This window comes from Haemaphysalis longicornis, unplaced genomic scaffold (genome assembly GCF_048455015.1).
Source record: "Haemaphysalis longicornis isolate Haplotype H1 unplaced genomic scaffold, Haemaphysalis longicornis Haplotype H1 scaffold_5, whole genome shotgun sequence".
Lineage (NCBI taxonomy): Eukaryota > Metazoa > Arthropoda > Arachnida > Ixodida > Ixodidae > Haemaphysalis > Haemaphysalis longicornis.
Genome location: NW_027526385.1, coordinates 112,785,861 through 112,811,277, shown reverse-complemented (window position 1 = coordinate 112,811,277; position 25,417 = coordinate 112,785,861). Strand labels below are relative to the sequence as shown.

At 48.8% G+C, this 25,417-nt stretch overlaps 1 pseudogene; it reads left to right on the top strand.

Moving 5' to 3' along the window:
- Nucleotides 1-241: 241 nt before the first annotated feature.
- Nucleotides 242-1,250, top strand: LOC144139860 (uncharacterized; annotated as a pseudogene).
- The last annotated feature ends 24,167 nt before the right edge of the window (nucleotides 1,251-25,417 follow it).

Below are 25,417 nucleotides of genomic sequence, written 5' to 3'. Positions count from 1 at the left end.
ATGAATGGGAACTGTTGTATCCTATATATATTGATGTAGTTTCAGTTTCGGTTTCAGTGTTTGGGTTTGCAACACTGTGTACTTGTGCGTGTATATATTTTGTGCAACGTCTATTAAAGGGCAGAATGCCACACGTGCGCCTGCTGTAAAGGTCACGTCACTCCATCATTACAATGGCGACGAGGATTTAGAGCCGCATTCTCATGTAATTCCCTGGGACCCAACCAGCCACGCCTACCGGATGGCTTTCGCCGGCTTCAGCCCACCGGAGCCGTTCCTCCCGACACCCGGTCGCCCCGTACAACCATGGTCACGATGGCACGACATGTTCGAGGTGTACGTGTTGGCATCCGGTGCTTCCGAATTCCCCCCAGAGCGTCACAAGGCTCTTCTACTTCACTGTTTGGGACCCGAAGGTCAACGCATTTTCGGCACCCTGCCTGTGTCGCAGGCGGCCGAGAAGACCGAGGAGAAGCAAGGGGCTGCAGCTACGCCAGACGTGTACGCCTCCGCGGTAGCGACACTTGCCAAGCACTTCGACACTCCCTGCAACCTGGTCGTCGGGCGCCACCGATTTCACCGCCGGATTTAGTCCCCAGGCGAGTCGGTTCAAGAGTACGTGACCGCTCTTACAGAGCTCGCCGCGATGTGCTCGTTTAAATCGCCAGAAGAGACGTTACGCGACCAGTTTGTTGACGGTGTGTCGTCGGATGGCGTTCGTGAACGTCTTTTGTTAGAAGTGTCTTCCTTGTCGTTTGACATGGCAGTTGCTCTCGCGAGTCAAATCGATCAAGCAGCCGTGGAAATGAAGGAAGTTTCTGTTTCTGTGAAGCCAGTATCTGCGCTTTCCTGCTCAAAGAACAGTTGGTCGCCGTCACCGCATTAACGGCCGCGCGCTCGCACTTTCTGTCAACGTGATAAGGCAGGTACGCATGGGAACCACCCCTCTTCTCGAGAGCGCCATCCGTCGAATTTGCAGCAACACTCGAATTCTTCGCATTGTTTTCGTTGTGGTTCTAGCGAGAATCGCGCTTCATGTCAACGCTGCACAGCTAAAGGAAGAAAATGCTTGTTCTGTGGCCGTATCGGGCATTTTGAGAATGTTTGCAACAAGAAAAGGTCGCATGCAGTTGGCCACAAATTTTCAGCTGATAGCCTGTCGCAGGATGAAACTGCACAGGTTTTTGTGGTTGAACAGCTTCTTGCATCTGCAATACACATTAACATTCAAGTCGGGCAGGTCAGATTAAAACTGTTAGTTGATTCTGGCTCGTCGGCTTCAATTATTTCAGGGAAGGTGTTTGACCAGCATTTTTCAAGTGTGCACCTGCTTCCCGTTCCTCGTGTAACACTTCTGGATTAATCAAAACGACCAATTTTGGCTCGAGGCTGCTTCTTTTCGGAAGTTTCCTTCGAGAATCGCAGCGCACCGCCGTTGTTTTAGGTCCTCAAACAGGGAACTTCTCTCATAGGCTTGGATGGTATTAAGGCATTGAAGCTGTGCATTGAAGGATCTCAACTGCAGTGCTTTTAAACCAGCGCGGTACCGAATGCCGAAGTAGCTGTGTCATGTCCATTCGAGTTGTCCACGCAGTTGCCACCAGAACTTCAGCAAAAGTTTGGCTCCCTCTTCACAAATGAGCTGGGTCTTGCAAAAGGTTCGGTTCACAAGACTACGACACGTGCGGGTGTTCAGTTAGTAGCATCAAAGCTTCGCCGTCTTCCTTTGATGTTACGACCACGTGTGTCTTCTTAACTGCAGCGCTTGGAAAACTGACATCATTGAACGTATCAATGCATCATTGATACGTTCATTGAGAAGAAAGTTGGCAGTATTAGCCTTTTAGTAGACTTACGCGAACCTAACAAGGCGATCGTTCCGGGCAGCTTTCCGCTACCGCACATGGATGAGTTGCTTCATGTTTTGATGGGGGCAACGCATTTTTCGAAGCTTGACTTAGCTTGTGCCTATCACCAAGTTCTCCTGGATCCTGAGAGTAGGGACTTGACTGCATTCATTACACATGGTGGGCTGTACCGGTTCAAACGCGTTTGTTTTGGGCTAGCGCCAGCACCTGCGGCTTTCAAGAGTATGATGTCTCTCATACTCCAAAAGTGTGCTGGTGTCCTCTTTTACATTCACGACGTCATTGTGTTTGGTAAATCGGCTGAGGAGCACCTAAAGAACCTTGAGACAGTTCTACAGCTTATCAAGGACGCAGGTCTGAAGCCGAACAGTAAATGTGTGTTCGGAGTTCAGGAGCTTGAATTTTTAGGCCACAAGGTGACTACTTCTGGTATTTCGCCACTGCCAGGGAAAGTAGACGCAATGGTGAACACTCCTGTTCCAAACAATGCCGCCGAACTCCGTTCGTTTCTTGGGTTAGTAGAATACTACGCCAAGTTCGTTCCACACTTAGCCGAGATGGTGGAGCCAATGAGAGTTCTACTCAGGAAAGACCAAGAGTTCGCCTGGTCTGCTGATGTGGATACAAGTTTCCGCAGGATAAAGTCTGTATTGTCCTCAGATCTGGTCTTGCAGATGTTTGATCCTGCACTTCCAATTATCATTTCCACCGATGTGTCTGAATGTGGACTCGGAGCAGTCCTCTAGCAGTGCGCCGGTCACACATTTCGTACTGTCGCTTTTGCATCCCGCACGCTCTCTTCGGCGAAAAGGAACTACGCAGTTGGCGAAAGAGAGGCACTTGCCTGCATTTGGGCATGCGAGCATTGGCATTCTTACCTGTGGGGGCGTAGCTTCACCCTCCGAACAGATCACCAGGTACTCGTTTCACTTCTGTACTCGCAGGGCTCAGGCCGCCGCCCACTCATAATTGCACGTTGGTGTGCAAGACTACTACGTTAATTTTACGGTGGAGTACCAGAAAGGGTCGTCAAACAGAGTAGCCAATGCTCTTTCGCCGTTGCCACTCCATGTGGCAGATTCGGAGCTGACTTTTGAGGAAGAAATTGTTTGCATGGTCTAACCAACATGCCTGACCAGAGAGCAGTTTGAACAAGCAGTTCTTGCTGACGTCATGCTTCAGAAGGTGAAGACGTACGTACAGGGTCTTGGCCCTCGCATAAGAACTCGCGTGAAGAGCTGAAACCATATTTCAGAGTTCGAGAGGAATTGTCAGTAGTGGGAGAATTGTTGTTGTGGGCAGAGAGGCTCGTCGCTCCTTCATCTCTCATGGTTCAACTGGTAGGAACAGCGCATGAAACCTACCAGGGTATCGGACGCACCAAAGCCAGACTTAGGGAGCAGTTTTGGTGGCCCCGCATGGACAGTCATGTGGAAGAAGCAGTCCACAATTGTACCATCTGTCAAGCAGCGGATAAATCGGCCAAGACGTCCCCTGCCCCTTTGAAACTTGTGGAGCTACCGGAGAGACCGTGGCAGAAACTTGCGAATGATATCATTGGTGCCCTGGAGAGGGCGCCTCCAGATTGCAGGTTTGCACTGACGCTCGTGGACTACTTCTAAAAATGGCCTGAAGTGCAGTTGTGCAGAGATGTTTCCACAAAAACCGTGAACGAGTTCCTGCTCAATATCTTTGCGAGGGAAGGGTATCCTGAAGAGACAGTCTGCGATAATGGGCCCCAGTTCACCTCAAAAGAATTTATCGACTTCCTAAAAGAACGAGCGATCCGCCTGTCGCATTCATCTGTTTATTATCCGCAGGCACATAGACAGATCGAGCGGTTAAACCGCACATTCAAGACGTACCTCCAACTGGCTCGTCTGGAACAGCGTTCGCTGCGAACTGCTGTACGGGATTATCTCGCCGTTTACAGGTGTACACCTCACGCCACAACAGAAGTGGCCCCTGGGGTACTGCTTCATAGAAGGCTGCCAAGGACAAAGCTTGACATCCTCGGCTTATCGCCCGAGTCGTTTGTGAAGACAACCTATCAGGAACTGGCCAGGCTTCGACAGCGTGTCAAGCACAGGCAACAGTACTGCAAAGCCTACACCGACAGGAGCCTAGCGGCAAAACGGACAGTGGTGGCGGTAGGAGACATGGTGCGGGTGAAGATACCATGGGTTTCATTCAAGGGTGACACTTCTTTTTCAAAGCACAGGGAAGTCTTCGAGCAACGTGGTCCAGCATCCTTCCTCCTCGGTGACGGCAGAACCTGGAACGCCGCAAAGCTGAGCAAGGTGCCTGCTCGTCGCACGAGTAACAATGGCTTTCAGCAACATTCCGTTTGTCGTGACTCGTCCCTTCATCACAACCCCGGCGATGCGACACTTCTCGCTGCAACATGGCAGCCAGCGTCTGCAGAGGCAAGTGTTCCTGCAGCGCAAACCGTGCCTAGTGCAGTATGTGATCCTGCTTCGCCAACGAGGTCAGCCACAGAACAGTGTCCTGCATCAGAAACTGTGTCACGGCCGCCCGTGAACACTACAGAACAACCAGTTGTGTCGTGCCCACCCTGCCGTCGTATTCAACCGCACCGAGACAGACGGCCGCCGGCTAGATATGGACACGAACTGTGAATGTGTTCAAGGATTTTCTCAGTGTTGGTGTGCTCATTTTGAGTGTATTCACTGATGTAGTGTTTTGATGTGTATTGGTAATTCGGGTGATACAATTTCTTTCTTGTGGTGTATTCTCTTGCCATGTAGAAACTAAGCGCAATTGACCTCTACTAACATACTAACAGATTTACTAAAAGTTGAGGGAGGGAAGTTTGTTGTATCCTATATATATTGATGTAGTTTCAGTTTCGGTTTCAGTGTTTGGGTTTGCAACAGTGTGTCCTTGTGCGTGTATATATTTTGTGCAGCGTCTATTAAAGGGCAGAATGCCACACGTGCGCCTGGTGTAAAGGTCACGTCACTCCATCATTAGAGGAACCTTGCCAGAGTGGGGAACCCTAAAAGCCCCCAGAATGAGCCAACCACAATATGGCAGTGGAATTGCCGCTCGTATCACAGCAAAAAACAATCATCACTTTTTGCATCTCAACACACACCGACAGTCATTACATTGCAAGAAACGGAGGCAGATGAAATACAGCTCAAGGGATACCAAACATACACTGAAGATTCCAAGGCAAGGACGGCTATCCTCATCCAGGCAAACCAAACGGCTCAATCACATTCTCTTCCCACCTCATTGGATTATACACTTGTCGAACTCATCCCACCCACGAAGACTCGAGGAAGCCTCTTCATCCTCAACATATCCAGTCCTCCGCTTGCACCAATCGGTGAGATTGACTTTCTCTTCAAAACAGTAAAGCAACGTACAAAAGGCCATGCCCTTGTAATAGTAGGAGACTTTAACGCACACCTATACTACCTGGGGTTATCCGAGAGATAACAAAAAAGGCCAGCAGCTATACGAAGCCATCCTAAAGCATAACCTACATTTGTGCAATGTGATTAATGTCCCCACTAGAATTTGAAATAGTGTCTCTAGAGAAACGACGCCGGATTTTACGTTAACCCATGGTGTTAAAGAACCCATCTGGCAATTCCTGGAAGAAATGCTGGGCAGCAATTATCATTATATATTACAGGTGATGCTCCCCCATAACACAGCCCAACAAAGCAAAATAGGAACAGCCCGCATTACTGATTGGCGGAAATTTAGAGAGGCGACACCAGCAGGTCCCATTGATCAAATTGAAAGATGGACGGAGCAGATGCTGGAAGCCGCAAAAAAAACAGACTAAATAATTCACATTTATCCAGGACTGCCCGGCCATAGATGCCCATCTTATGTACCTTTGGGAAGCCGGGCGGAGTCTCACTAAACGGTGGAAGAAACGCAGAACAAATCGGAAGCTCCGTATTCGTATCGCTCACCTGACCCAGAAAGCCACCGATTATGCAAAATAACTCAGTCAACAAAATTGGTCACAATTTTGCACTACTCTCCAGGGCACCCTTGGAACTCGTCGCACGTGGCATCTCCTTCGCTCTCTAATGGGTAGCAAGGAAACATAATCAGCCGCGTCGCATCAACTGAAACGCCTCATTCACAATTATCAAGGCACAGAAGAAGATCTCCTGGAAGAATAAAGAAAACGGGGGAAGACACAAGTGAAAAGGCCCCACTACCCCATGAACCGTACATGGGTGGTTCCAACCAAGAAATGAATGCTCTATTCACGATTACTGAAATTGAAGCGGGGGTCCAAAACGTGACCCGGAATACTACACCAGGAAAGGACAACATTCTAAACAAGCTGCTACGAAATTTGGACACCACGGCGTTAGAGGCTCTATTAGAATATATTAACGAACATTTCATTGCCGGAACACTCCATCCCAGAGGAAACACGCCGACATTACACTGATACCAAAACCCAGTAAGCCACTAGCCCCAGGAAATCTGCGACGCATTTCCCTCACATCTTGTGTTGGGAAGTTATTGGAACACATGGTACAAAATCGCCTTTCCCCGTTTATCGAAGATAATGGGCATTTCCCAGCAAATATGTATGGATTCCACCCCATTTATCCACACAAGATATCCTGCTGCAACGTAAAGAAGAAATAATAGACAGGCTTTCCAATTCGCGCAAAAGATGCATACTACCTTTGGATATGAAAGGAGCGTTTGATAATGTAAACCACCAAGGTTTCTTCGTGAACTAACCTCGACTGACTGTGTGGCCAGAGGCTATATGTTGCGGCCTTCCTGACAGGACGCACGGCAACCATCGGAATAGGCCACCTCCGCTCACGAAGATTTAAAACAATACCAAAGGGCACTCCACAAGTTTCGGTGATATCACCGTTCCTATTCAATATAGTAATGAAAGATCTCTCTCGAATACTCAATGACATTCCCAATCTATGGCATGCGCTTTACGTGGACGACGTGACCCTTTGGACCCCCACAGGATTAATGGGGGAGCAACAAGACGCCCTTCAATTAGCCATCGACAAGGCACACGAATGCCTTTGAGCCCGAGGACTACAATGCGCCCCAGAGAAGTCAGCTCTGCTTACTCTAATATCCGGGAAAGCTGCGCAGAAGAAGAAAAACATCCCTGAGCCCGAGCTCACAATACAGGGCAAACGAGTTCCCAGTGTGCCTCATCTGCGTATTTTAGGGCTTGTGATTCCCAAAACTGGATCAGGAATGCTTACGATTGCTCCTGTCAACCACACTCTTAACCAGCAAATGCACCTCATACATCGGGTGTCGAATAGAGGGTTTGGCTTGCTGAAGTCGGATACCCTACGCATCATACAGGCACTGCTCATCAGCAGCGTCGCATATGGCACTCCCTATCTTGCCCTTAAAACAACGAAGAAAGCCAGATTGAGTACTATAATTCGACAAGCTTACAAGATCGCCTTAGGACTACCATCAAAGACATCAACGAAAAAGTTGCTCCAACTGGGAATACATAATAGTTGGGAGCAAATAGAGGGAGCACACCGAACCTCTCAGCTTGAACGACTGAAGCTGACGACCACGGGAAGAACGACTTTAAGACAGCTAGAATATGCGACGCCACCCATGCAGCCCACAAGATACGTGTTTCATTAGAGATTGACAGCACATCCGAGTTCTACCGATACTAAGAAACATGCCCCCTGTTCATAACAAGGCACGCAGCATCGCTAGAGCTAAAGCCGTCAACGCTAATTATGGAAATAACCCAACAACAAGATTCAGCGACGCAGCCATATATCCAAATCAACCAGTACACGCCGTCTGCGTTGTTAAAGCGGCCGGTCAGAAAATGACAGCTATGACTGTGGGTACAGCCTCAACAGAAGCTGCAGATGAAGTTGCAATTGCCCTGGCTGCCATGACCAGCAAGGACTTTCTAACTATACTAACTGACTCGCAAGCAGAATGTCGAAGTTATCAGCGGGGGCGCATCTCTACACCAGCACTGACTATTCTGCAAAATATTGCAGAGCTACCTGATATAGAAATCGTCTGGGTTCCTGGGCATGAATCCATCGACGGTAATGAGGCGGCTCACACCGCTGCCCGCGCGTACATACAGCGTGCCATTAGCCGAGATGGAATGTTCTCCGCTGACACCAAAACGGACCCACTTCTCCGGTGCTCAGACGTCCAGGGACGTTATAGGCTCCGCACACGAGTATTCCCTACACCTCATCCTCAAATAAGCAGAGAAGAAGCCACCACTCTTCGGCGATTGCAGACAAATTCTTATCCCCACAGCACCCTCCTCCATTCCATCTATCCGACTCAGTATCCCTCCCTTTGAAATTTCTGTCCAACGCCGGGCACCCTGTACCACCACGTATGGGAGTGCCAAAAAACTCCAAACCTACCCCCAATCCCCTTCCCATCTTTTGAGCAGTGGATGGCTCGTCTGGTCGATTCGGACGTTGGATACCAGCAAGAACTGGTCAAGAGGACCTGGACGGCAAGTCGCAGCCTGGGTATCCCGAAATCAGGATGCCCTCCACCGGGCGAGTGCCCTGCCATCAGCACTTATGCTCAATAAATGTTTATCCTCCTCCTCTTCAGAGTACCGAATAAGTTGGCTTTATGGTTACATATAGAGAGACTGCAGCAAGAGAGTGGGCAGGGCAAGGGCGAGTTTGTACAAAGGGATTAAGGCGGAGGGCAGCGAAAAAAATTAGAGAAGTGGATGGGGGAAAAAAGATAACAAGAAATCACAGTCACGCGATACGAACATGAGAAAAAATAACGAAAATGTTAACAAGGCAATTTCTGTTTTCAGTATCATGTAGCAACCTTGCAGAAAGACATTGTTCAAAAGAAGATAGTCCCATGGACGCATTGTGATAGGCGCAAAAAAAGATAACAAAAATTATGTCACCCGGTACGACCATGAAAAAGAAGTACCAAAATAATAACAAGAAAATTGCTATTTCTAACGTCCCGTGCCAACTGGGGGCACAAGAGTATCAAAAGAATATATGCCCATGCACGCAAATAGCCCACATCTGGCAATACACATCCGTTCTAAGTGTGAGAGTCAGCTGATTTGAACTTGAGAGAGTGCTACACTTGGCCACTGGTGGAGATGGAAAGGGTAGCACGCACAAAGGCAGTGAGGCAGGGCGTTTCGACAGGAAATTAGTGGACATTCCCTTACAAAGAGCAGCAAAAAGCAGGGGAGAAGAGATAAGGTTAAACAAGAAATAAAAAAATAGCAGGTGGCATGACGCGCACATAGAAGTACACATTTCATTCGCACATGGTGGCGTTGGGAGTGCCGAGGCGGTATGCAATGAACATTAGAGTACCATAATGCAAAAAAGGGAGGGGAGAGGAAACCAATCACACACGCTCGCGTGTACTGATAGGTTACAATGTGAGAGTATCAAAGCTAACAATGATACCACAGCCTTCTAGCCAGAACAGAATGTCCAGATTGATTATCCAGGTTAGGCTGAGACATGCATCAGCCGAACTCTCCCCATCGAACATGAGGAAGTGGCAACGGGTACTAGGCAACTCATCCATGCAATTAACGCAGATAAATAACTACGAAACTCTGTCCAACTCCCTCTGCCAAGAAGATGAAACTGTTATTCAAGAGCTGAGCCTTACCGAATCAGGCCTTCTACGCAGCCACAAATCTTAAAAGACATCCGCCACATACGAAACCAAAGCCTGTAAATTTTCCCGAGATAATATTCCTAGAAATGACAACACCCGTAAGAATAAAGTTAGCCCTACTACTAATGGCGGTCCACTGTCTGGAAATGCACATGAAAATCGCCCCTTAAATGCGATTAACGCATCAAATACTGACCGCTAACCAGCTCAAATTAGCGCCGGTACTAATCAGTTTGCCAACGCCAACCCGAATTTTTATCCCCCTTTTCTCGACTCTTCCCAGTCTATCAACGCTAACGAAAATCTCACTGGATTTGTGATGAACCACTCTAGAGGACCCTATCACCAGATGAGATGAGCTCATCGTCAAAAGTTTTGAACCTCTGCCCGGCAACTAGCGGGATCGAATAATTTCAATTTTTCAAGGACTTGAATAACTTCGCCAAGAATATGAGACTGCCAGATGACTTCCATGCCCGTCCTCCTAGCAACGAAGCGGGAACTGCAGACTCTAGCCGTAGCATTGAACCCCTCCGGTGCAGCGGGATGCATTTCTCGACATGTAGGTATGGTAAAGCCTTTCATTGCGATATACGATCAGCACACCAAAAGTAACTCTTTCGGCTGTAACATCACTAACAAGGAAAGGAAAGCCCTGGAGGAACTGGCCAGTTTCCGGAAATAGTTAGCAAAGCGGCCGATAAAGGAGGCGTCATCGTGATCCTCAACAAAGCTCAAGATGTCAATGACGCTTTCAGACAACTATCAAAATCGATGTTCTACAAAATACTCCCTAGGGATTGCCCTAATGATTATAAAGTAATCGTAAAAGATAAACTGACTGAGCTTGTTTAAAGTCACGAAATTAACGAAACAACTGCTCATTCTTTTATCCCCTTAAACCCAGTACCCGAGAGATTCTAACGTCTGCATAAGATTCATAATGACAACAAACCAGATCGCCCCATTGTTTCTAGCTTTGGTACTGTCAACGAGAACCCCTCGCATTTTGTCGACTCTCTTAATCACAGCATTACCCCAGCTTTCCATCGTTCATTAAGGATACAAAATATTTTTTCTCGGATTTCAGGAAGATTGAATCTTCTAGCAAATGTTTGCTTGGTACCCTGGATGTTTCGCCGCTGTACACTAACATTCGGCATGCGGATGGAATCACCGCTGTATCATGTGTGTGTGAGCAGTTGGCGAGCGACAAACCTATTGATTCTGTCACCCTTGCAACTTTCTTTTACCTTAAGCTTGAGCTTAACAATGTTGAGTTTTATGGTGTCAATTTTGTGCAAGTCCGGGGAACATCAATGGGAACCAAAATCTGACCCAATGGTGCGAACATCTTTATACGATGTCTATAGTCAAACTTCCTCGCAAGCCAAAACTTCAAGCCACTGTACTACAAAAGGTATAGAGATAATATATTCTTGATGTGGCACCATGGTGAAATATAACTCCTTACTTTTCTTCAGGAATTTAACCTTGCGCATCCTAGTATTTCCCTCTCTCATTCCTACTCTGTGGACAAGTATAAATTTCCTGTATGTTACAGTCACAGTTTCTCTGGGCAGGCTTCAGACTAATCTCTATACGAAACCTACCGAATCGCACCAGTATTTCCACTTCCACAGCAGCCATGTAAGGCATTGCAAGACCGCAATACCTTATAGCCAATCTCACCGTTTAAAGCGAACCTGCCAAAGCCAAGCCGATTTTGATTCAAAATGCAGAGAGCTTAAAACCGCCCTCTTGAATCAAACGTACGCAGAGCAAGTGATCGGCGATGCAATTACCCGAGCTAACCAGTTGATCCGCCCCGACATTTTCCGTAAAAAACGCTCCGAAACCCAATGCACAGACAAACCTCATTTTGACCCATTCGGCTTCTTTCTCAGAAAATGCACCGATACTATAAAAACATCCCAATATTCTTGTTCAAAGTGAACGCCCAAAAACAATATTTCCCGAGCTGCCACACATCCTTTATGGACGGAGCAAAAATTTGGGCGTCGTTCTCACCAAATTTAGCATCAGCCGATTACAGCCTAGTGGTTTCTTGAACTGTAACAAGCCACGGTTTAAGGTATTCCCACATTTCAACACCACACACGGAGCCACCAGCACGTTTTCAAACTATTATGTTTATGTTAAGGGAATTTCAACTGTGACTCTGCGAAAGTGGAATACCTGCTGGAACGCACCCTCTGCGGCAAATATTACATCGGCCAGACAAAAACAACCTTTCATTTGAGGTCTAACAATCACCACTCTAATGCAAAACACGCCCTTCTTTGCCTCCATCAAGGCACGTTAACACTCCTGGCCATTCTTTTAGACAGCTGAAGGCAACAATTCTTGATCCTAGTTTTAAAACGCATCACTATCGGGAGGTTCGTGAGTGTTAGCTCATCTATAAGTTTAAATCTGCATCGCTTAGCATCAATAAAAGTTGCGGGATACTTACGTGTCTTTCCTCACATTACAATTACGGCTTTCGCCTTTTGCCCCCCCTCTCTCTTTATTAGGTGCCTGGAATTCTGCATTTCTCGATATAGTGTTATGCCTGTTCCCTTCTTTCCTTCGATAATTATCTCCGATCAGTTGGTGACCCCCAGTAGAAGGTTATAGTTATATGCTAGCACTGTGTTCCTTAGCACAGTGGCTTCACTAAACCAAATCTGATCAGCAAGTCTGGACATTGTTGTGGGTAGAAGGCTGCGGTACCATTGTTAGCTTTTACAAGTACACGCTAGCGTGTTTCATTGCTTTCCTCTCTCCTTCCTTTTTGTATTCCTTTTTTCTATTATTTATTGGTTGCCAGTCAGCACACCCTGAGGCTACCATCTGCCGACCAGATGCGTACATCCATGTGCGTGTCATGTGCGTGCAGGTCTTTTCTGCTGTCTTTCGTTTCATGACATGTTTGGTTCTGTCTTTTTTCCAAGCTTTTCGCCGCTCTTTATTTTGAATGTGCATTCATTTCCTGTCAAAACTTCTTGTATGACTGCTTTTGTGTGTGCTACGCTTTCCTCGCTCTACCAGAAGCAAGTAAAGTATTCTCTTATGTTTCAATCACCTGACGGTGATTCTTAGAACGGGTGTGTATGGCCGGATGTGTGTCACAGGCGTGCTTGAGAAAATCTCCTTTTTACCGCTCTGGTGCACAAAGTTGCCATGGTATACTGGAAATAGAAACTAACTTGTAAATTTTTTTGTACTTCTTTTTATGTTCGTTCCAGGTGACTGTGATTGCATTGTGGTCTTTGCTTACGCCTATACCAAATGCGTGCATGCGCATATCTTCTTTGACGTCTCTCTTTCCCAAGTGTTGCCACGGGACACTGAAAATAACAATTACTTTGTTTATACGATTCGTTTTTTTTTCTAATGTTCGTACTGTGTGAATAATTTTTGTTATCTTTTTTCCCCCCGACGCCCTATTAAAATATCTTCGTGAGACCCACACTCCACGTGCTTTTTGGACGCCGCAGAGTACGGCCGATCAAACATCTCGGCAGTTATGGTGGATCACAGTGGCACAGTTCTCAATTCTCCGTCTTTCAGCAACACCACCCCGTATAGAGCCGAGAAGACCGTGGTGGCTCTTGCTTTGCTTGGCGACAGCTGGCATCGAATTTACACCGATTCCCGCGCGCCCGTTAGGGCGTTTGCACCAGGTTCCGTTTCTGCCTAGCTTTCTCGCATCCTAGGAGATAAGGTCATTTCCTCAAAGACCATCACCTGGTTTCCCGCTCACCTAGGGCGGCACGTGTCCTGTTTAACTAACCACAATTAGGTCGCCCACACCCGCGCGCGACATAAACCATCGGGCCGGGTCGGATAGACGCGGTTCATCGCGGATCGGTGGGAGGTCTTCAGAGACACTTTATTCACGTTCAACGAGATTATTCAGCACTATAAACTGGGCTAAACTGGGCAGGCGACCGTTTCCTCTTCCGCACGAGCAACTCTCCAGGCCGCAGGCAGCCACGCTCCGAATGTTCGGAAAAGGTCTTATCCTTATTATCCACTCTCAGCTTCTACACCGACACTTTTGCACCGGACTGCCAGGGTTGTGGCGAACGTAGCAGTTTGGATTACATGCTCTGGCGGTGTCCCTCACTTTGGGGCCCACAATGCATACCCGAGGAAGAGTGGTGCTCTGACTTGGAGAGCCCCGATCTTCAACACCAGCCAAGGGTCGTCCAGAGGGACCACAACGCGGCGATGATGCTCGGCCTCGCCGTCCCCACGTGGGAGCTGCCCGCTGCGCTGCCGCGATTAAAGGCGGCGGTGCTCCTCAGGACCTTCAATCAATTTTATTGTCTGTCTGTTTTTCTCTCTTCCAATTCTCTCATTTTTTCGCTACCCACCATGATCCCATTGTACAAACTCTCCCTTTCATTGCCCTGCCCTCTCCCTTGCTGCACTTTCTATATATGTAACCCTAAAACCAACCTATTCCGTGCTGTGAAGACGGGAAGTCCACCTCTGAAACGAAAAAAACTTTCATTTTGAATGTTTGTTTTGTGTGTATGTCATTACTTACCGTATTTTCTCGCGCTCTGAGTTTTGATGGTTCGAATCTATCTATCTATTTATTATTACATATATATATATATATATATGTATATATATATATATATATGTATATATATATATATGTATATATATATATATCTATATATATATATATAGCGAATTAGAATAGGAAATGAGAGGCTCGTTGAAAATAACGCAGAAATAAGAGTTGGCAGTCAAGAAAACCTTGAAAAGCAAAGGGGAGGATGTGGTAGGTGATTGAAACAGATAAAGAATTTGAATGAAAGAAAGAAAGTGGAGAAAAAATGCCCGCCAGGTGGGATCCGAACCCACGACCTTCAGAATACCGGTCTGGTGCGATGACCTACCACATCCTCCCCTTTGCTTTCTGCGGTTTTATTGACTGCCATCTCTTATTTCTATATATATATATATATATATATATATATTGTTGAACGTTTTCCTCTTCTGCGATGTAGCAGATGGCGCTGCATCATCATCAGATTCATATGAAAACAAAGTGGTGGCACGCGCTCGCGCTGCACCCGCAGCGAGTTCGAATAAAGCCCTTATTCTCACCAGACGTGCGCTCTCCGCTCTCTCTCGACGGCTTGGCAGCCGGAGGACATCGAGGTCCATTACATAGTGCCGGAAACCCGGGATCTCGCGACAAGGCCTAATTTATCGACGCCCGGAGCCGCGCAAGCCCTTTTAACTGACGTGGCGCTGGCGACGTTGGCCCCAGAATCCCCGGCTGCCATCTGACCGCCATGGAACGGCTACTCCGACGTCGCCAGAGCCTCCGCTCTCAGCTGTATGGCGTAATAATCGAAGCGGAAGCGGCGTGGCGAGGGCAACGTGGACTGTCAACGTCCGAGGTGGGCGTTCTACTTGAACGAATCGAAGCCCTCCACCAGCAGATAAAGAAACAGGACGACCTCGTATATGATGAGATACCAGACACTCTACTCGAAAGCGAGGCGTCCAACGCGGGCAAATATGGTGACAAGGTCGTGAACACGCAGCCGCACTGCGCTTCAGGTTGCAAGACGTGCTCGCATCCAGACCTACGAGACCGTCGATTTCCCAGACTTCGATCACCAGCAAGGCTAAGGTGCCTCAGCTTGACGTTCTAAAGTCCAATGGGAACCGGAAGAACTGGCAGCGCTTTTGGATGCAGTTCGCGTCGGCCGTGCATTATAACGACGACCTGAGCACTGCAGACAAATTCAACTATTTGAACACCCTCGTCACTGGGGCTGCCGCATCGGCCATCTCTGTACTCCTGCCGAGCGAGGAGTGCTAAAAAGACGCCATCGATATTTTAAGACAGCGCTTCGGTGGCGAAAGGCTCATCGTACAAGGTAACCTCAGAAGCCTTCTGGACTTGAGACCAGTTTCGTCGTCTTCGAATGTACATCAATGTTGACTGCTATACGACGAGTTTCTAATACACGTAGGAAGTTTGAAAGCACTTGGCATTAGTACTGCTAATTACTGCGTAATGCTACGGGACATCCTCCTCAGAGCACTGCTGTGCGACATGGTTCTGAAGTTTCACGAGCGGTTGAGCCCACCGACGCCTTCAACAACGACATCCACCTCAACTCAAGTAATAAGGGACCGAAAGAACCAGACTGCACAGCCCGAACAAGAGCTTCAACAGCTTCTCCAGAGGAAAAGGTGAGAGATGCTGGATACCACTCTCCGACAACTAGTAAAAAAGATATGACATTCGGCGATGCTTTGTCGGCCGAAGTTTTCAGTCGTGCCACATTCGGTCAAGCAAGAAATACAGCCGCTCTGCAAAACTCATTCAACTGTAGCGCACATGCTTCATCTGTCGGCGGGGAACAGCATTGGAAATTCTTCCTCTTCAGCGCTGTAGCAGACGACGATGCATCATCATCAGCTTCATGCGACGACGGAGTGGTGGCACGTGCTCGCGCTGCACCTGAAGCGAGTTCGAATAAAGCCCTCATCCTCATCAGACGGGCGCTCTCCGCTCTTTCTCGATGGCTTCGCAGCCGGAGGACCTCAAGGTCCATTACAATACAGCAGAATCTCGATAAACAAAAAACGCTTAAACGATATTGCCGCTTAAACGGAACCGTAGCCTGTAAAGTTGTTGGTTTAGTATTCAGATAAAATAACAAAACTTTCGGTAATCGGAACTAAAATTTCCGTCTCACCATGTAAACGGAACAGAAAATAAAACTTCTTTTCTAAACCATAACATCAGCATTTTCCAGTTCCGGCTAATTTTGTTTTCTCTTTTTTAGCATCGCTGCCCTCGTAGGTCTTGTCTAGTTATTATTCAGCTGTGTTAGCGCGACGAATACATCATAGTTGTTCTTCTAGTCGTTCGGACTCGATTCAAGTCGTCGAGGTTACAGGGCCTAGCTCCTGCCGCCTCATTCGTACCATTGTAGTGGTATTTGAGCTTTATTACCGCGTTGCCGTCTCTACATTCGGTGGCTCGTATACGCTCGCAAAGTGGAGACCTGAGGCGTGCATGCCATGAGCCTACGTTAGAAAAGAAAGGACATTATTCTTCACTTTGAAAGCGGCTCTTCGATGCATTTTCATGTATTTTTTAGGGCACCGTGACCAACTGTTGCTAAATAAACTTTGTTAATGTCGTGCCTAAGCCTCTTGTAGTTTGCTTGTTTTTTGCGAAGAACTATTATTCTAGTGGTTAGTTTTATGAAATGGTATTAGGAGTGTGTTCGCAGACACATTTGCAGTTTTGCATATCTCTTACTAAACGGAACTCCTGTTAAATGAAAATAGTTTTTTTAGGTCCCTTGAAGTTCCATTTATCAAGAGTCTACTGTATATATATATATATATATATATATATATATATTCATAGCACCCAGAAACACTCCCATCATCAGCATCATCTTCAATCACGCGCCACCGGCTGCCACCCTTATATTCCGTGCCTCGGGCGACCCTCATCTTTGTGGGAGTCTCTACCGGAATAAACAGTCTGCGCTTCCCCGTGCCTTTGCCTTTCAAGTGGTGGAGTTGCCTTTTGACCCCGTCCTCCGCCGCGCCCAGTTACACCCCTGGAGCTCCGTTTCGGTCGACGCATCCTGCTAGCAGCTCCGCCGATGCAGCGAGAACCCAGGTCGGAGTCCGCCGCTCAAACGGCGTCGACGTGGTTGCTGACCCTATCTTCTTCTCTGGTCTTCGCGGGAACGATGTTGACCACTGGCTCGACGAGTTCAACCGCGTAAGCCTGTTTAACAGGTGGGATGACGTTTGCAAGCTGCACATTGTCCCCTTCTCTCTAAACGAGGTGATGAAGATGTGGTTCTACAAAACGTAGGACGCTTCACTGATTGGACCACCTTTACGGATGAGATACGCCGTGCCTTCGGCGCCCCGTCTGTTCGCTCAGATTGCGCCAGAAGGAAGCTGAACTCTCGCTTGCAACTTCCCGAAGAAACATACATTTCTTACATCGAGGACGTTCTTGCCCTATGCCGCAAGGTGGACCAAAGCAGGCCCGAGGCTGATAAGATGCGTCACATCTTGAATGGAATTGCTCCTTTCGCCTTTAGCGCACTTGATCTTCAGGACCCCACAAGCGTAAACGATGTGCGAAAAACCGGCCTGCGTCTCGACCACTTGCAGTTTCTTCGCCTGCAACCTCAGCCTTGGTAAACTTGCATGGATGGGGACACGGACTTACGTACCCTGATGCGTAGCATCATCCGTGAGGAGCTAGAAAACCGTACCTCACCGTGCACCCCACGTGACAACTGTCGCCCGAACGCGTCTTATCTGCGAGACCTCATCAACGAGGAGGTTACGTCCATGACGGTGATACCATCTGTTAACCCCGCCCCTTCTACCATCCACGCCATGTCATACTGCGATCCTGCTTCGAAACCACCCATGCGAATGGAAGCTCCCCCGCTACCACCTTCCAAAGTACATCTGACAGCAATTTCAACCGGTCCGTATCCTCAGCCATACTACCCGCACGTCCGTCCGGACCATCTGCTATTCCCGCGGAACCGCCCCATCTGCTACTACTGCGGTATTCGGGGCCACATTTCTCGCTTTTGCCAACGACGCCAACCGGACGAGCGACGAGGTTACGCGCCTGATGAACGGGATGACACTCGCTTTGTCTAAGGGGTTCGTCGTAATGGGTACGTTACGCCTCGTCACCGCCCTTCGCTTCCTCGAGACTCGACCGATATTTCTTACAATCGCGCGGCACGACGTCGATCACCCTCGCCGTATCGCCGCTCACTGCCAACTCTTCGACCTGCTTCCCGTCCCACTGACCAGGCTTCGGAAAACTAGCGCCTGCAGTTTTGGAGGGGAAACTGCATTGCTCAGAGAAACCAGAACTCCTCCGGAGCGCCCGTCGAACATTTTATCCGTAGAAGTGGAAGGAGTGTGTGTGGATGCGCTTGTGGATACGGGAGCCAGTGTTTCAGTTATTAGCACTGAGTTGAGTTCCCACCTGAGAAATGTGAGAACTCCATATACTGTTCCGTCTTTACGAGGAGCAAATGGTGATCAGATTTGCCCCTCTGGATACTGTACAGTGCGTGTTATGATTGACTGGCTCCTAATCACATTCAGTGTGCGGTGCTGACTCTATGTGCTTCTGAAATCATTCTGGGACTTTTTATCAGCAGCGATCACGGTAATTTCCCGCCGACAACCGGCTATTGACCTCACCGAGACAACCATTGCCAGTGTGTCAGATGCCCGAATACAGCGTTTAGTAGGTACCCAAGACTGTGTTCTGCCTCCCGGTGAAGAAACTGTATTTTTTGTGGCCTGCAACAATGTCGCCGACGGAGATGTCTTTGTCACACCAGCTGGCAGCTTCGTTTGTAAAGGAGCCATATTACCCCCATGTTTCGTTCGCTTTTCCCAGGGATCAGCTCTAATCGCAGCATTGAATCGTGTCTCTTAGCCGATTCTCCTTTCTCAAAGCATTACCGTTGTGTAATCAAGAGCTGACGCTCTCGTGCTTTACTTCTACCTTGAGCCCGGAGCTCAGCTTGGAAAAGAGCGAAGTGCCCCTCGCTCTGCTTAAAGAACCCAAGGCCTTATTCGACTGCCACTCTTCCACTCTCGGACGGACATCAGCAGCATCTCGTCGTATAGAAACAGATGGTTCGTGTATATTTCGCCGTGGTCCCTACCGGGTTTCGGCCTCTGAACGCAAAATTATTCAGGACAATGTTGACGATATGCTTCAGCAGGACATCATTTGCCCTTCTGGAAGCTCCCGGTCATCACCGGTTGTTTTGGTCCGAAAGAAAGACGGCTTCGTGTGATTTTGTGTGGACTATCAGGCGCCTAACAAAATAACTAGAAAAGACGGTTACCCCATGCCCCGGATTCATGACGCTCTCGACACTTTGCACGGCGCCGAATACTTCTCGAGCCTTGATCTTCGATCGGGATATTGGGAAATCCCTATGAATGAGTCAGACAAAGAAAAAGAGCTTTCGCCACACCCGATGGTCTTTAGGAGTTTAACGTGATGCCATTCGAACTGTGCAATGCTCCAGCCACCTTTGAGCGCATGATTGACATCGACCTGCGTGGATTGAAATGAAAGATCTGTCTTCGTTACCTTGACGACATCGTTATCTTCTCGTCCACGTTTGATGAGCACCTTCAACGTGTTGACGAAGTACTGACCTTCCTCCGCAACGGTGTTCTTCAGCTCAACACCAAAAAGGGTCGATTTGCAGTACCTCAATCAAAGTCCTCGGCCACGTTGTAAGCAAGGATGGAATACGCCCGGATCGACACAATATCAACGCGGTTGTTAACTTCTCTCGGCCGCTTCGTCAAAAGAAACTTCGCAGTTTTCTTGGACTGGCGTCTTATTTTCGTCGCTTCATTCGCAATTCCGCAACAATAGCCTCCCCCTGAACAAACTATTGACATCCGGAACCCCATTCCTCTTGACCGAAGACTGCGAAACAGCTTTCAACGCCCTCAAACAAGCTTCACATCTGGACCTGTCTTCGGCCATTTCAATGAGTCGACGCCGACCATTCTCCACACTGATGCCAGTGGGCATGGTCTTGGTGCGGTCCTTCTACAGCACAATAATATGTCATTGGAGCGCTTCAACGCAAGCCGCACTTTGACAGCCGCTGTGCAGAACTACACAATTACTGAGAAAGAATGCCTCGCCGTTGTCTGGGCCGTGAAAAAATTTCTTCCTTATTTTTACGGGCGCCACTTCTCCGTAGTAACAGACCATCATGCGCTTTGTTGGTTAACCTCGCTCTAAAACTTATCGGGACGCCTTGGCCGCTGGGTTCTCCGGCTACAATAGTACGACTTTACGGTGACTTCCAAGTCGGGCAAGACTCACAATGATGCTGACGCCCTGTCCCGTTGCCCACAGCCGTCCCCAGAGGATAATCCTTCCCCTTCCATCTCTTCACATATGCTGACAATGGCGCCTTGGCGCACAGCAGAACAAGATATTTCCTCAAACCTTGTATCTCTTCAACGATCCGACTCTTACTGCCGACACCTCATGGAGTAACTCGATGGTACCGCATCACCACCTAATGGCCGCCCACGCCGCCACCTAAACAACTTTCGCCTCTTGAATGGTGGAGCGCTTTACCGTCACAATGATCACCCTACCGGTGACAGATGGGTTCCAGTCATCCCTCGCTGTCTTCAAATCCAAATCCTGGAAGTCTTCCACGACGACGTCATGGCTGGCCATCTTGCTTTCAACAAAACTTATGACCGCATTAGAAGCCGATTCTTTTGGCCAGGCCTTTCCACCAGCGTCGCAAAATATGTTGCATCATGTCCTGCCTGTCAGCGTCGTAGACGCCCAACCTCAGCCCCTACAGGGATGCTACAGGCCCTGCCTTGCCCTCCCGCTCCATTCAAAGTCATTGGCATCGACCTATATAAATTTTTGCCTTCAACTTCGACTGGCTATCGCTGGATTGTGACTGCTGTAGATCATTTGACTCGATTCGCCGAAACTGCTCCTCTGCGTACCGCATCCAATCCGAAGTCGCAGATTTTTTTCTGGAAGCCATCTTTTTACATCACGGACCACCTCGCACTCTTTTAAGTGACCGAGGACGCACATTCCTCTCAGCAGTCCTTGCAGACGTTCTTCGGGCTGCCGGTACCATTCAGAAGACCACATCAAGCTATCATCCTCAGACAAATGGCCTGACAGAATGCTTTCATCGTGCTCTGAACGTTATGATTTTTGTCTATATCAACCCCAACCACAGAAACTGGGCCGCCATTCTTCCCTTTGTAATATACGCTTACAACACTGCTGTTCAAAGTACAACTGGATTTTCACTGTTTTTCGTCGTGTATGGCCAGCATCCACCATCTGTTTTGGGCGCATCTTTCTTTTCCTGCCGGGTTTCTCCTACAGTTATCATGACAGATCAATTTGTTTCTCGTGTCGCGCATTGCCGGAACCTCGCCCGATTGAACACCGAGTCCTGCCAGAATGACCGGAAGTCTCGCTACGATGCAGATCGCTGGGACGTCACCTTGGAACCAGGAGACTAAGTGTTGCTTTCCACACCTCTACGTGCTCCAGGACAATGTGAAGAGTTAATGCCACGATTCATTGGCCCGTACACAGTACTTCAGCGTACCTCTATAGTGAACTACTTAGTTACTCCTACGTGTGGTGTCACTGACCGTCGGTACCGTGGCGGTGAGAGTGTGCGTGTTTCGCGAGTAAAACGCTTTCTTCGCTGATCGCCATCCCTCTGACTTGCGGCCAGGTTGGCCGCTTCGACGGCTGGGGAAGTTAGTGTGAGCGATGTTTTCATACCGATCACTACAGTGGTCACTCTCCCCATTCATAGCACCCAGAAACACTCCTATCATCAGCATCATCTTCATTCACGCGCCACCGGCTGCCACCCTGATATCCCGTGCCTCGGGCGACCATCATCTTCGTCGGAATCTCGGCGGGTTGCTCTTTTCGCGAAGCGGTAATAAATGGTGTCTGCTTCCCTGTGCCTTTGCCTTGCAATATATATATATATATATATATATATATATATATATATATATATATATATATATATATATAGTGGTAACCTGGCAATATCCCACGGGCGGACATGTGCCGGGTCAGGATGAAGATGTGGCGCGGGATGAGTGAGATAAGAATATGGCGGACTCGGTGAAGCTAGGTGTGCGCAACCGGATGGGCTGAGGAGTGGACCTTGGCGGAACGGGACTCCCAGTGAAGGTCTGGTTGAGGGTGCTCAGTATCTTTCTGAGGAACCGCAGCCGGGTGCAAATACCCCAGTACCACATTTCGCGCCCAACGTGGGGCTTGCCGTGGTTCTTGAGAAGGGGCTGGTGGTCTTGTTCCTTCATTTGGTATTCCGCGGTGGACGTTTTGCGGGGAGAATTCCAGCGGTGTTTTTTGCATGACTGCCTGAATTTTCGGTAGTCCTTCTTGTATTTTGAAGTGCTATTTAGGAGGCTTGGGGTGTTTATAACCAATTTTGTTCCTGTATTCACTTCGCGGCATGCGAGAGCATTTCGTCCCAGGGACGTGTCTGGCCGTGGAGCCGTTCACCGTCGGAGCCCCTTGGTTGCTCCGCGAGGGCCCGCAAGGGATGCGGACGCCACTGAGTTCATCGGTTTGCTCCGCTCATGGATCTCTGCGAGGACCTCACGAACCGGCTGGCAGGTCTCGGGCTAGAACGCTGTGGGTCCTACCACGGGCCATCGTTCGAGCCGAGCCTTGCGGTGCCCCGGTTTGCGGGCTACGATGACCGCAAGACAGTGGTGGACTTTCTGTGCTACCTCACCGTAGACAAGGTGGCGTTGGGTGCCTCGACGAGTTCGTCCCGGCCCTCGTCCTGCTGGTTGCTGTGGAGGGATCCGGCAGTCTCTGGTGGCGTCTGTAGGCTCCGTTCACGTCTGTGGCCGACTTCGAGGCGCGCTTCGGTGAAGAGTTTCATCCTCCCGACTACGCCGACCGAATCCGTCGTGACTTAGAGGCACGTACGCAGCACCGGCGCGAGTGCTTGACGAATACACTAGAGCTATCCAGGAGCTCTTCAAACGAGCTATCGCGGGTGTGTCCGACGGAGAAATGGTGGGGCACGTCTTACGACGATGCCACCCGCGCTTCCGACCTTACGTACGCGGTCGTGAGTACTCGAGCTTGGAAGAGATGGCACGAATACCCAGGTCAATCGAGGAAGATTTCATATCGGAGCTGAACTATGTACCCCCTCCGCCAGTAGGGGAAGCAATCGAGCCAGCCTGTGCTTGGAGAGACACCCTTGAGACTCCGCCAGAGTGAAGTTCACAGCCGCGTAGTGAAGCGGTGGGCGTGAATTCGTCCCGTCCAGTAGATCCTTCTGGGCTTGGCGACAGGCAGTTGCTGGAATTCCCCGCAGCATACATACACCGAAATTGCGAACAACTACGGCAGGCAGTCTTCTCTCGTTTAACGCACTGACATACTCAACAAAGTTGGAGACCACATTGATTTCAAATGCAGTAGAAACATATTTAAAACACAGGCGAAAAAATACCTCCAAAGTCAGAATATCTGCTTCAATGGCTAGAACTGTGGATGTTGTCTAGACCTCCTTGATGCACAGGTTTTGTAGTTGTGTCTATCTTTAAAACACAATCATAGTTCTACTCTAAATTTCCACTTGAATTTGATTTACATTACTCGTTTTTACTCTAATGTACTTTAGTGTATCGTTCCATTATTGTTCTGTGATGTATTTCGCTGTACATGTTGCTTGTATTTTTGTAACTCGCTATAACATTTCTAGCTGGTTTGATTTGGGGTCTTCATTGTGCTGTACCAAAGGGGGCTGGGGCCTCTTTCAGGCTTTGTAGCCTTTATTCCCAGCCTGCCTCCTGGTACTTCTGAGGAAATAAAATCCTTGAAATATATATATATATATATATATATATATATATATATATATACATATATTGTTAAGGGGTTTATTGGTGCTCAGGAACACCGAGGAAGCAGTACGAAGACAAGGGGTGATGCCGAGCTAGCTGAACCTCTTCCTCACAAGCTCCTTCTGATGATAGATAAGGTGTGCCAAAAGCACGGCAGTGATGATGATCCACAATATAGCACGGGAATGGCGCTGTCAGGGAATGTCCCGTAGTCTTCGCAACAATTTCCCCCCGTGGAAAAAGACGCCATCCTGGTGGCGAATTACGGAGCAGACGAAACCAGAGGCTCGTGATAGGGTTTTAAGCGCTGCACGTGGACAGTCTCACGCCCACGGTGGTGGAGGTCCGTAGAGAGGGCCATAGGCTCAACCATGTAGTTTACTGGTGACGTACGCTCCAAGACGTTGTTGGGGCCATGATACTTGGCGAGAAACTTCGTAGACAATCCCGGGGTGGTCGAGGGAATCCATAGCCAAACCAATGACCCCGGCGAATAAGTTGGTGCCACAGCTGTGTCGTAGTGGCGAGATTTTTGCCGCCACTGGTCTTCAGCTGTGAAGGTTTTCGCGAGTTGTCGGCACTGTTCCGCGTGTTTGGCGGCTTCTGATGCTGCGGTGCACTCCGAGACATCCGGACGATAAGGAAGCATGGTGTCGAGAGTGCACGATGGTTCTCGTCCGTAGAGTAGGTAGAAAGGGGAGAAGCCGGTTGTAGCCTGTGTGGCCGTATTGTATGCGTACGTCACAAAGGGGAGCACAAGGTCCCAGTCATCGTGGTCGGAGGAGACGTACATGGACAGCATGTCTCCAAGAGTTCGATTAAAACGCTCAGTAAGGCCATTATTCTGCGGGTGGTACGCAGTTGTTGTGCGGTGGGTAATACGGCACTCAGTGAGGAGCTTCGCGACAACATCGGATAAGAAGATGCGTCCTCGGTCACTTAGGGGTTCTCGAGGCGCTCCGTGGCGCAATATGAAGCGACGTCATAGAAAGGAGGCGACGTCTCGTGCTGTGGCGGTAGGCAGTGCAGTGGTTTCAGCGTAGCTCGTGAGATGGTCGAAGGCAACAATGACTTATCGATTCCCGGCGGCTGTGTAGGGCAAAGGCCCGTACAGGTCAATGCCTACACGGTCAAATGGTTTCGCCGGGCAAGGAAGGGGCTGACGCGGACCAATAGAACGTGACGGCGGTGACTTGCGGCGTTGGCAGGTAGCGCATGATCGGATGTACTTGCGCACAGAGTTATACATGCCTCGCCAATAATAGCGCAGGCGGATACGCTGGTATGTTTTGAGCAGCCCTGCATGGCCACAGCTGGGATTGGCATGAAGAGTGTCACAAATGTCGATGCGC